The sequence below is a fragment of the Mustela erminea genome, chromosome 13, assembly GCF_009829155.1.
Source record: "Mustela erminea isolate mMusErm1 chromosome 13, mMusErm1.Pri, whole genome shotgun sequence".
Classification (NCBI taxonomy): domain Eukaryota; kingdom Metazoa; phylum Chordata; class Mammalia; order Carnivora; family Mustelidae; genus Mustela; species Mustela erminea.
Genome location: NC_045626.1, coordinates 36,568,087 through 36,581,282, shown reverse-complemented (window position 1 = coordinate 36,581,282; position 13,196 = coordinate 36,568,087). Strand labels below are relative to the sequence as shown.

At 38.9% G+C, this 13,196-nt stretch overlaps 1 protein-coding gene across 1 annotated transcript in view; it reads left to right on the top strand.

Moving 5' to 3' along the window:
* The first annotated feature begins 12,537 nt into the window (after positions 1 to 12,537).
* The window catches only part of GALNT1 (polypeptide N-acetylgalactosaminyltransferase 1), a 78,767-nt gene continuing 78,108 nt past the window's right edge, over positions 12,538 to 13,196 (top strand). The window contains exon 1 of the mRNA XM_032309118.1: positions 12,538 to 12,592. The gene's annotated coding sequence lies outside the window, so the exon portion shown is untranslated. The remainder of the gene's footprint in view (positions 12,593 to 13,196) is intronic.

Genomic DNA, 13,196 nt, shown 5'->3' with positions numbered 1-13,196 from the left:
AAAAAAGATCTATTTATTTATTTTAGAGAGGGTGCATGAATGTGGGGAGGGGCAGAGGGAGAGAATCTTCAGACTCCTCGCTGAGCTCAAGCACAAGCCCAAGATCATGACCTGAGCTGAAACCAAGAGTCAGCTGCTTAACAGTGAGCCATCCAGATGCCCCCCCCCCCCCCACCAATGTTTAATTTGAGAGAGAGGGGACATGAGCAGGGAGCAGGGCAGAGGGAGAGAGAGAAGCAGGCTCCCCTCTGAGCAGGGAGCCCATCAAAGGGTGATCTCAGGACCCCAAGATCATGACCTGAGCCAAAGGAAGACACTTAACTGAATGAGTCACCACCCAGGTGCCACCTCTAATGTTTTTTAGTGTCATGTTTAAGTCACCCAACCCACTGAAGCTTGCTAAATGTTGACAAACACAGCTCCCAGTGTCATTTAACCTTCCTCTATAGCAGTTAGCCTTGTGGAGAACTTTCTGAGAATTTGGTTCTTTTTGGTTTTATGTACTGCTCTCCAGATTCTTTTCTGACCTCTTAGACCTTTCAGGTCTTCAAATGTGCAGTTTTGCTTACCCTTAAAACCTATGACTCTTCAGCTTCCTCAGCTGAAACATGAATATAAAACCCACTTGAAAGGTTTGTTGTTAGGCTACAATTTTCTCATACACAGTCATCTGTAGAGGAACCCCATACCCACAGATTTGGATTCATTTATGCTTGGGGTAGAGTCTTGTGTAAAGACACACACAGCTTCATTAGCGGTTCCTCTCCCATTTGGGTGGCAGTGATACCTGGTTGTAATGTGTATGGAACATGACAGGTAGTCTGACATTTTCCCTCTCTGTCTTCTGTCTGTGGCTGCTGTGCTCCGTGCCCTCTGCCAGACCACCTGGAATCTTATATACAGGTATTCATGGTGACTGTCCTGTCCCTAGCAACAGGGACATTGTCTAACTCTTCTTTGCTCTCTCAGGTCTGGTGAAATGCTTAGCATATAGTAAATAGGTATTACTAAATTGAAATTAAGTGAATGAATGTATTGATGCCTTGATTTTGTTCACAAAATACTAATGTTTGCAGTATTTGGCTTGCCAGAGTAGAATGTTAAACCATTCATAATCCTAATTTAGCTTTTAGCTATCTGGAATAAACTTAAAAGTTATTTCTTTGTATTTCAAAAAAATTCCAACATATATAAAAGTAGAAGAAATAATAAAACGAACCCACTTAAAGCTGTCTCCGTCTTTGATATTCAGCAAAGATTAAGATTTGTTTCACCTCTCAATTCCTCCGCCCCTGACCCCCAAGCCCCAAATATTTTAAAGTAATACATCATGTCATTTTACCTCTAACATTCTTTAGTATGGATCTTTTAAAAATGAGAAAATTTTTTCAAATCTAGCCATAATGCTGTTGTTATTCCTGGTAAAATTAACAGTAATTCTTTAGTATCATTTAATACCCAGTGTGTGGTCAGATTTCCGTCGATGGTCCCTAAAATGTCTTGAGTTAGTTTATAGATTCAGAAGTCTAACAAATCCACACATTGCATTTGGTTTTTATGAAACAAAAACAAACAACTCTTCTGTGGAGAAATAGAACAATACGTAGCTTTTATTATTTCTCTCACTTTCTGCTTTGCTCCTTTTAAAATAACTCTCCCTCAAGATTAAGTTTCTTTATCATAAAACCATAAACTTTGCTGTATCAGGTAAAGCTTTCATCTTCTCCTTTAAGACTGCTTTGCTGTTCTTTTTTTGGTAATCACACACTTCATGTATATAGGGCAGTACTACACTTAACAGCACAGCAAAATGCAAAACTGAGTTGTAGTTAAATTTAACTGTTCTCTGCAGTGCTGTTCGTACTTCTTGTTAAAGCTGTAAAATTATTTTATATTCATTAAAAAGTATATGCTCTTCGATAATGTTTAAATGTATCTTCACTATTTTAGTTATTCCTCTGAATTTATAGTGATAAGAAGGAAGCTAAATCCAGACTGTAACAAAGTATGTGTTTTTGAAAAAAATCTGCTTGTGTGTGAACACAGTTCTTAAATTCTCTAAATCTGAAGTGGAAAAAGGTCATCTGCAGAAAAAATTATCTTTTAGTTACATTCTTATTGGTAATAAAAAAATACATGTGCAACTGTTTAGTGTAAGTAGGAAGGAGAGAGAACCCAAGTATTCAGAGGTTTTAGCAGAATACGATTTTGAGAATTCAGTGGAATTGAAAAAAAAAATGCAGAAATGTTTTGGGTTATTGATGTGAATATAGCAAGATTCTTTCAGGGATTTAAAAAACTTTTCCTGTCAGCTTTCTATTACATTCTTAAATGTAAACATCCTGATCACTGTGGTTTTTTGGTTTTGTTTGGTTGTGAGATCAGGAAGCAAATCCTATCATCTACCCCCAAAGGGCTAAAAAAAATTCCAGGAAAAAGGCTCTTGGGATGATAGGGCCTCGTGTGGATCTCAGTTAGTATCCATGCAGAAGCCATCTGAGAGTAGGGAAAACCATACTGAGGGAGTGAGGCAGAGAATAGCTATTCACAGAAACAAAAGGCAAGAGGCCAGAAAGTGAGTAAAATCAGCAGGAGAGAATGCAGAACAACCACTGATGTTACAAGCTGAGAAACGAAATTAAGTGGCATTAGGGAGAAACCGAGTAAGTGCGAAATCAAATTAGGGTTGAAAAAAAATCCACAAAAACGAAGGTACCATATTGCTGACTAGCTAAAGAAAAAAGATGAAGAGCATGTTTTGCACTGCGTGGTACCTGTGATAAATCATGACTGACTAGATCATTATCTTTCTGTAACAGGCCAGTAAGTGAATAAGAGTTTTTGTCGTTGTTTCTTCTGTTGTTTTTCACATGATAACTATTTCAGACCATTATCTGGGGCCGGAATCTAAAACCTACCTTCATTCCAAACTTATGTTTTCATCTGGTCTGTTGAACAAATTTTAAAACCTTTTAGATCGGAGAAGGTCACTTGAGTTAATATCGAAGTAACATCAGACAGTGTTTTAGGTGAAGTAGTTCTCAAAAGAACCTTCCTGTTTGCGATTGTAAAAGACAACTGAATTTCCTCTGAAGGTACTACTGTTCTGTGATATTTTTGCTCCTCTGATGAACCAGTTGTGGAGACAGAATACTATGGCCCTGAGCTCTGGGGAATGCATGGAAAAGGAAAAATAGGGAAAGGGAATGACAGCAGAGATTTCCGTTTAGTCTGCAGATTGTTTTTGGTTTTTCTCATCCCTAGCCCAGAGCCAAGAGACTGTGGGATTGTTTGTCATCCAAACCGGCCGCAGCAGTGCTGGTAGCAAAACCGTAGTAGCTGTAGGCATTCTCCAAGAGTGGTTGGCCAGTTTCTAGTGAGTTCTTTATCCACTCTGGTTGCCCACCTCATAAATTGTATGTGTTGCCTTTGTATTTTTTCTTGATCTGTGGGCCAGCAGTTGTCTGTGGTTAACATTTGAGAATCTCTGTTTCAAATCTGGGAAGTGAAAGAAGTTGTTTTGTTTTTGTTTTTGTTTTTTTTTAAGATTTTATTTATTTGACAGACAGAGATCAAAGTAGGCAGAGAGGCAGGGCAGAGAGGAAGAGTGGGAAGCAGGCTCCCTGCTGAGCAGAGAGCCTGATGTGGGACTCAATCCCAGGACCCCGAGATCATTAGCTGAGCAGAAGGCAGAGACTTTAACCCACTGAGCCACCCAGGCGCCCAGTGAAAGAGTTTTTAATAAAAAATTAAAAACATAGAAAAGTACAGTAGCAGAATCTTCCTTTCCCCTATGTCTTAACATCTTCCCCCCTATTTTCTTCTGCTTCTAATTGTAGCATTAGGTTTGGCTGCATTTGAAAGATCCCTACTCCGCGCCCCCCTCCACCCCCACCAAAAGGTGCTTTAAAAGAGACCTTTTTTCCTCCCAGGACATGGCAGCTATGTGGTCAACAAAGACTGTGCATCTATCTTTCTGCTTTACAGTCCTTAGCTTGTAGCTTTCTTTCTCAAGGTCATCTCATGGTTGCTGAGCAGGTCCTTGTGACTCCATCCCTCATGTTCTTATCCCAGATTGGAGGATAAAGGGAGTAAGGCAAAGGGCCCATGTCCCCATGAAGTCCTTACCCTTTCAGTATCTTTCCCATGGCCCAATCCAGTGATTTTTGATTTTATCTTATTGGCTACCTTAATCCACTGTGCAAGCCAAGATGTGTAAATTGCCACTCTTAGAGCAGTTTGATTTGTAAGACCAAATAGGAAAATAGGAATTGGGTAAGAAACCAAATTGTAGTAGTCTGCCACAATTTATTTTATGTAAAAAAAGGTCCAGTATTATTGAAGTCCTTCCCTCCCTCCTCAGAAATATCCATAATGTGAATTTGGTATATTATATTTCTACATGTTATTCTGTCTTTACAATATGTGTTTGTGTCTATGAATAATGTCTTGTTCGAATAGCTTTAAAACTCTTTATAAATGGAACATACTGTACATATCCTGCATGTATTGCTTTTTTTCATTCAACAGTGTTTACCCATGTTGATGCATAAAGTTCTTGTTTAATTTTAACTGCCTGTATATTCTGTTACACAATTTATTTACCCATTTCCTCTTGCTGTGTATCTAGGTTGTTACCTTCCCCCTACCCCCCCCCCCCCATTATAAACAATGCTGTAGTCTTTGTGCATGTCTCCTTATATGTGTGAGAGTTTCTCCAGGGTACGTACCTGAAGTTGAATTACTGAATAATGGGGTAGTGGTTTCTTCAGCTATTCTAGATATTGCTGGATTGCTTTCCAAAGTGGCTGTGCCAAATTACTAGGAACAACATTGTATGAGTGTCACATTTCTTTATTCCTTACTAACACTTGTGTTTTGCCAGTTCAATGAGGTCAAATTCATTTTTCTGCAGACTACTGAAGTTGAGCATATTTTCATACATTCATTGGCTATATATGTTTCCTTGCCTCTCATTTGCCCATTACCATGCCATTTTTCACTTGTGTGTTGTTTTTGAATTGGAAAAGTTTTTAATACATTCTGATATTAATCTTTTCTTGGTTATTTTCCCCTAGTCTTTGGTTTATCATTTGACTATCTGTGATGACATCTTTGGTTATATTTTAAAAATTAATTTTTAGGACGCATCTGTCAGTTGTCTGCCTTCAGCTCATGTCAAGATCCCAGGGTCCTGAGATGGAGCTCCATGTTGGGTTCCCTGCTCAGTGGGGAGCCTGCCTCTCCCTCTCCCTCCGCTGTTCCCCCTGCTTGTGTGCTCTCTCTCTGTCAAATAAATAAATAAAATCTTTTTTCTTTTTTTTTTTTAATTAACTTTCATGTAGTGGAGATTACTTTTTCCTTTTATGGTGTGTGCTTTTTGAGTATTAAGAAATTCTTCCTTACCCAAAGATAAGAAGATACTTGCCTATATTTTAGTTTAAAGTTGTAGAATATATATCCTTAAACTTTAATTCACCTGGAATTGTTCTTTTGTATGGCATGAGATAGGAGTTTTATTTCATCTTTACATGTGGATGAACATTTATTAAACAGCCTGTCTTTTTCGCACTGATTTGTAGTGCCACCTCTGTCCTATATCAAGTTGCATATTCATGTGGGTCTGATTCTGGACTCTCTTCTGTTTTACTGGTTCCTTAATCTATCTCTCTGCCATGGATCGCACTGACTTAATTACTGTAGCTTGGTATATGGTAGACAAAGTACTTTCACCTTGTTCAAAATTTTATTGACTTTCATGTCTTTGTTCTCCCATGTGATTTTAGCCTGCTTTTACAGTTCTGTAAAGAAAATTATATTGAGATTTTTGATTGGAATTGTATTAAGTATATAGATTAATATTGAGAGAATCTATTTCTTTAATAAACTATCCATATTTGACCATGATGTTTTTATTTTTTAAAGAACTTTTTAAGCAATATTCTAGTTATTGGCAATAAAAATTTATCGAATTTTGCCTGTTAAACTTGTATCCAGCAGTCTTGCCAAAAGTTTTCATTAGTTCTCATGGTCTTTATTGTTTTGGATTTTTCTATCACTTTCTTTGTTTTTCTTCTTCTTTCCAATTCCTAAATCTTTTGTTTTACTCTTCTGGGTAGAATTTCTAGTACATTCTTAACAGGAAGAAGTGCCAGAATACATTTTATCCTTTCACTAACTTGAAAGAGAATGCTTCCACCACTTTATGAGAAACTGTTTTGTTTCCTATAGATTTGGGGCAGATATCCTTTATCAGGCTAACAGAGGTTATTCTTAATTTCAATCTCCTGGGATTTCTTTGTAAATATTATGAGTGGGTGCTAGGTTATAGTATTTCACGTAAAACAAGTCCCTGGCAACTATGTAGTTCCACTTAACTCCCACCTTTGTTGTTTCCTCTAATTTTTTCACATATTACATCTTCATATTAAGAAATTAATGCACTACAAAGTTAGGAGGTTTTTTGTTTGTTTGTTTTTTGTTTTTTTAAAATTTCTTTTACTTTCTTTTCTTACTTATTTTTTTTTTAATGGTCGGAACTACGACGGTATCTGATCGTCTTCGAACCTCCGACTTTAGTTCTTGATTAATGAAAACATTCTTGGCAAATGCTTTCGCTCTGGTCCGTCTTGCCCTGGTCCAAGAATTTCACCTCTAGCGGCGCAGTACGAATGCCCCCGGCCATCCCTCTTAATCATGGCCTCAGTTCCGAAAATCAACAAAATAGAACCGGGATCCTATCCCATTATTCCTAGCTGCGGTATCCAGGCAGCTCGGGCCTGCATTGAACACTCTAATTTTTTCAAAGTAAACGCTTCAGGCCCCGCGGGACACTCAGCTAAGAGCACTGAGGGGGCGCCGAGAGGCAAGGGGTGGGAACCGGCGGCGGCTTGCCTCCCGTAGGACCGCCCGCCTGCTCCCAAGATCCAACTATGAGCTTTTTAAACTGCAGCACAAAGTTAAGAGTTTTAATTTAGTCAGCGTATGTCTTTTAAAAAAGCAAGAAGGAGGAGCACCTGTGTGGTTCTGTTGGTTAAGCGGTTAGGCATCTGCCTTTGGCTCAGGTCATGATCTCAGGGTCCCGAGATCAAGCCCCACATTGGGATCCCTGCTCAATGGAGAGCCTGCTTCTCCCTCTCCCTCTGCTCCTTCCCCTGCTTGTACTCTCTACCTTGTGTATTCTCTCTTTCTCAAATAAATAAAATTTTTTAAAAAGAGATTTTGTCAGAGAGAGAGAGTGAGCACCCAAAAAGGAAGACCAGCAGACAGAGGGAGAAGCAGGCTCCATGCTAAGCAAGGAGCCTGATAGGGGACTTAATCCCAGGATCCGAAGATCATGACCTGAGCGGAAGGCAGACAATTAACTGACTGAACCCAGGTATCCCTAAATAAAAATTAAAGGAAAAAAAAAAAAAAAACAAGAGGGAGGAATCAGGCTTTTCCGTTGGCTCCTACATTTACCATTGCTTCTGTTCTTCCTTTCTCCTTACAGATCTGGTGTCATTTCCCTCTGCCTGAAGAATTTCCTTTAGCCTTGCTTGTAGTGCAGGTCTGCAAAGAGATGAGTTGTTTTGGCTTCTCTTTACCTGAAAATTGTTTCATATAATGAGAAGTCAGCCATTTTTTACCTCTGTATATAGTATGTCTTTTTTCCCTCTGGCTGCTTCCAGGTTATTCTCTGTATCTTTAGTGTTTAGCTTTTGTATATGATGAGCTCTAGTTGGGATTTTCTTTGTATTTATCATGCGTAGGGGTCACTGGACTTAGATTTGTGATTTCTCCAAGTTGTGGACATTTTTAGCTGTTATTTTTGCATTAACTTTTCTGTATATATAATTTTTATATAATTTTCTCCTTTTGGCACTTTGATTTCACATACATTAAACTTTATGGTATTGTACCATAATTCACTGAGGCTCTCTGTTCATTAAAAAATTTTTCTTTCAGATCTTCAGATTGGATACTTGCTTTTTATGTATCTTTAAATTGACTGAGCCTTTACAGGCATACCTCATTTTATTGTACTTTGCAGATACCATGTTTTTTACGAATTGAAGGTTTGTGGCACCCTATATTGAGCAAGTCTGTTGACATTTTCCAGTGGTGTTTACTCACTTTGAGTCTCTATGTCAAATTTTTTATGTCCAATTTGTGTAATATTTCAGACTTTTTCATTATTATTATGTTTGTCATGGTGACCTTTGATCAGTGAGCTTTGATGTACTATTGCACTTGTTTTGAGCTGCCACAAACTGTGCTTATATAAGATCTGGTGAACTTAATTGGTAAATGTTATGGGTATTCTGACTGCTTCACCTGCCGACTGTCGTCTACCCCCTCTCACGTTCTCCCCCCTTCTCCTTGGGTTTCCCTGTTCACCAGGACACAAGAATATGAAAATTGGGCCAATTCTAACCCTACAGTGGCCTCTCGGTGTTCAAGTAAAAGGAGGCATTACATGTCTCTTATTTTAAATCAAAAGCTAGAAATGATTAAGCTGAGTGAGGAAAGCATGTTGAAACTGAGATAGGGCGAAAGCTCTGTATAATCTGCCAACCAAGTTGGGAATGCAAAAGAAAAGTGCTTGAAGGAAAGTAAAAGTGCTACTCCAGTGAAGAGTGATAAGAAAGCCAAACAGTGTTATTACTGATATGCAGGAAGTTTTAGTGGTATGAATAGAAGATCAAACCAGCCACAACATTCCCTTTAGTCAGAGCCTAATCCAGCACAAGCCCCTAATTCTCTTCAGTTCCATGAAGGTTGAGAGAGGTGAGGAAGCTGCAAAGAAAAGTCTGAAGCTGGCAGGCGGGGTGGTTCGTGAGGTTTGAGGAAGGAAGGCATCTCTGTAACGTAAAAGTGCAAGGTGAAGCACCAAGTGCTGATGAAGAAGTGGCAGCAGCTTACCCGGAAGATCCAGCCAGGGTGATTAATGAAGATGTCTTCACTAAATAACAGATTTTCAGTATAGACAGAATAGCTTTCTGTTGCATGAAAATGCCATCTAGGACTTTCATAGCTAGACAGGAGAAGTCAGTGCCTGATTCCAAAGCTTCAGAGGTCAGGTTAACTCTCTTATTAGGAGCTAATGCAACTGGTGATTTTAGGTTGAAACCAGTGCTCATTGATCATTCTGAAAATCCCAGGTCTTAAGAGTTATGCTAAATCCTGGCCTTTTCTCTAGAAATGGACCAACAAAGCTTGAATGATAGCACATCTGTTTACAACATGGTTTTAAGCCCATCGTTGAGACCTACAGCTCAGGAAAAAATAAAAATTCCTTTGAATATTTTACTGCTAATTGACAATAGACCTGGTCACCCCAGAGCGCTGATGGAAATACACAATGAGATTGACGTTGTTTCCATGTCTGCTAACCCTGTATCCATTCTTTAGCTCATGGATCAAGGAGTATTTTTAACTTTTAAGTCTTATTATTTAAGAAATACATTTTGTAAGGCTATATCTGCTATAGATAATGATTCCTGTGATGGATCCGGGCAAAGTCAGTTGAATACCTTCTGGAAACTCTAGACGCTATGAAGAACATAATGTGTGATTCATGGGAAGAGGCTGAAATATCAACATTAACAGGACTCTGGAAAAAGTTGATTCCAGCCCTCATGGACGACTTTGAGGGGTTCAAGACATCAGTGGAGGAAGTCACTGCAGATGTGGTAGAAATAGCAAGAGAACTAGAATTAGTAGAGTCTGAAGATGTGACTGAATTGCACTTTCATGATAAAATTTGCATAGATGAGGAGTTGTTTCTTGTGATGAGCAAAGAAAGTGGCTTCTTGAGATAGCATCTACTCCTGGTGAAAATGCTGTGAAGATTGTTGAAATGACAGCAGAGGATTTACAATATCATATAAATTTAGTTGGTCAAGCAGCAGTAGAGTTTGAGAAAATTGACTCTAATTTTTTTTCAAGATTTTATTTATTTATTTGAGAGAGAGCAGAGAGCACAAAGTGGAGGGTAGAGGGGAAGAGAGAGAGGAAGAAGGGAATTCCCCGCTGAGCAGGGAGCCTGAAGCGGGGCTCCATCCCTTGACCCTGAGATCACGACCTGAGCCGAAGGCGGACACCTAAGCAACTGAGTTACCCAGGTACCCCAGTTGACTCTAATTTTGAAAGAAGTTATGCTGTCGGTAAAATACTGTCAAACAGCCTAGCATGCTGTAGAGAAGTTATTCATGAGAGGAAGAGTCAGTGATATGGCACATTTCATTGTTGTCTTATTTTAAGAAATTGCCACAGTCAGCCCAACCTTCAGCATCGACTGCCCTGATCAGTCAGTAGCCATCAACGCAGAGGCAAGACCCTTCATCAGCAAAATGATTACGACTCTGAAAGCTCAGATAATAGTTAGCATTTTTTTAGCGATGAAGTATATTTTTATATGTACATTAGTTTTTTTAGACACAATACTATCACATCTTAATAAACTAAAATGTAAACTTCTATATGTACTGTGAAACAAAAAATTAATATTACTCACTTTATTTATTATGGTGGTCTGGAACTGAACCCACAGTATCTTTAAGATATGCCTGTATCTCTTACTTCTCATGTGCTGTTGAACCTGTGAAGTGAATTCTATATTTCAGACTTCATTTATTTGTGTTCTTCGTGGTCCTGAATGGTTCCTTTTTATGCTTTGTATTTACCTGATGAGTTACTTCTCTTCCTTTATTATTCTTAAGTTCTTGAGCACATGGTTAGTAGCTGCTTTATAGCCCTTATCTACTAATTCCAACATCTGGGTAATCTTGTGTCCAAAGTATATTGACTGCTTTTTTTTTTTTTTTAACCATAGTCACATTTTCTTGTTTATTTTCATGTCTAGTAATTTTTTGTTGAATACTGAATGTTATAAATGCTTTTGTGATCCATAATTCTGTTTTCTCCGAAAGAGTATTGATTCTTTGTTGTTCTAGCAGACAGTTAACTGGCTGGACTTAAATCCCAAACTCTGTTTCCCCTGCATTGGGCAACAACCTGATCTCTTACTCAGTTCTTTCAGCCATTTTAGCCATTTCTTTTCTTTGGGACCTCTGGAGTCTCCAGTGTTGTGTGTTTAGGGCTTAGGTAAGGATTGTGGTAAGGTTTACATACAGAAATATATCTAGGATTTTCTTCCTTACTTTCTAGTTGCTCTACTGGCCCCAGCCTTCATCCTTTGATGCCACAAGCCAATGAGAGTGAGAGCTCCTTCTTGAGTTTTACTTGCTGCACATGATGCAGGGTGGTCTCTGCCTTCAGGCAAGCAGCCATAAAAAGGCAAATCTTACCTAGTATAGTTCCCCTGTTTCAAGGGGTGCCTTTTCTGTGTTTTGGTTGCTGTTTAGTGCTTCTCTAATTTTTAAAAAAAATTTTTTAAAGTTTTTATTTGAATTCCCGTTGACATACAGTGTAATATTAGTTTCAGTCGTCCTATATAGTGACTCAACACTTCCATGCAACCCCTGGTGCTCATCACAAGGGCCCTCCACAATCCCCATCACCTGTGTAACCTATCCAGTGCTTTTCAGTAGTGGTTTTTATGTTTGGGCCAGAGTTTGTAATTATTGTTTGTGGGAGGGTTACTCCAGTAGGAGCGGTTTCACCTTTCTTTGTGTAAGTCTTTCATGTTTTATTTTTTAAAGACTTTTTTTAGAGCAGTTACATGTTTACAGTAAAACTGAGAGGAAGGTGTAGATACACTTCCCGTGTGCTTTCCCTCCCCACCCATAAATAGCTCCCCTACTATAGGTATAATTTCTCCTTCAACACCTCTGAGACAGCGTAACTTTTCCTAAATGTCCCCAACAGTTTTCCCCTTGGGTCCTGTTTGTTGAGATTTGGTTACTTGCACCAGGAAGAGGAATAGAAGAGCGATGGCTAGCTTGAATGAATAGAGAAAAGGTAGTCTAGCAGAGAATGATCAGCTGAATTCAGTTGGAGATCTAATGGAGTGAACCATAGTGTATGTGGAGGGGGGTAAGGCATAAGCAGTACTGGGACGCCTGCGTGGGCTCAGTCCGTTATGTGGCTGCCTTCGGCTCATGTCAGTATCCCAGGGTCCTGGGATGGAGCCCTGCATCAGGCTCCCTGCTTAGCAGGCAGTCTGTGTCTCATTCTTCCTCCCCACTTGTGCTCTCTCTATCAACTAAATAGGCACAATCTTTAAAAAACAAAGGAATAAATAGTACCTGCTGCAGGTGCTATCTCTGTGTCTTTGGCCTTCCCACCTGGAAAGTGAATATCCTGATAGATTTCTAAGAGGAGGAACGATAGTTTTTTTCCACTGAACTTGGCTCTCAGTAATATTTTATTCATGTATTAGACATTAACTGAGCACCTATTATGTTCAAGCTTTGGGGAAACACCTGTTATGTGCCCGTGTTCAGCATTAGAGATCTGGCTAAATAAGACAGGAGTTTTGCCCTCTGGTATGGCTGACTTAGAGTCCAGTGGGATAGGTTGGCTGAAGTAATAAGGGGGGAGGATAGAGTTATTCTGTAATAATCTGATTTTAGGAAATTTATTTTTCAACAGGAAATGTGGGACATGTGGATTTGGGATATGAATTCATTTGAAAAACCACTTTGGGGTAAGTTGATAGCTGGGAGTGAATGACTTCAGGGTTGTACTTCTCTTTGCCTTGGGGCTTGCTCTTATAGCTGTGGAGGTTTCATACTTGTGTTGATGGGACTTTTCCCTCATCTATACGTAAGTGAATGGCTTATATTAAAATGCAAATTCGGTTGAGAAATGTAACCATCAGGCACAGTCCCAGTGCTGATTAATTAGTGCATTCATATTTCCTCAGGGATGTCAGTTTGAAGACTAGATAAATATAAGTCTAGGAATAAAAAATTTTTATATGGGGTTTAATGTGCTTGAGCTCACCCAGGAATCCTGTCATGTGGACTGGGAATCACTCATAGAATCAGTGTTGAAGATTCAGTTAAAGTTTACCTCTGAGTTTCTTTTTGTAGTACTCTGCATGACTATTTGAATAATCATTGCATCAGTACAAGTATAAAAGTTCCTGGTTTTTGGTTTCATCTAAGAAAGTACCTCTAGAAATACTATTTAATATTTACTGAGTGTGTGCTGATACCTAAGTGATGTACATTATCTCATTTAATTTAATGAAATGGGACTATAAGGTGGGCATGTTTTTCTCAAAGGAATGAAGAGCCCCAGATATA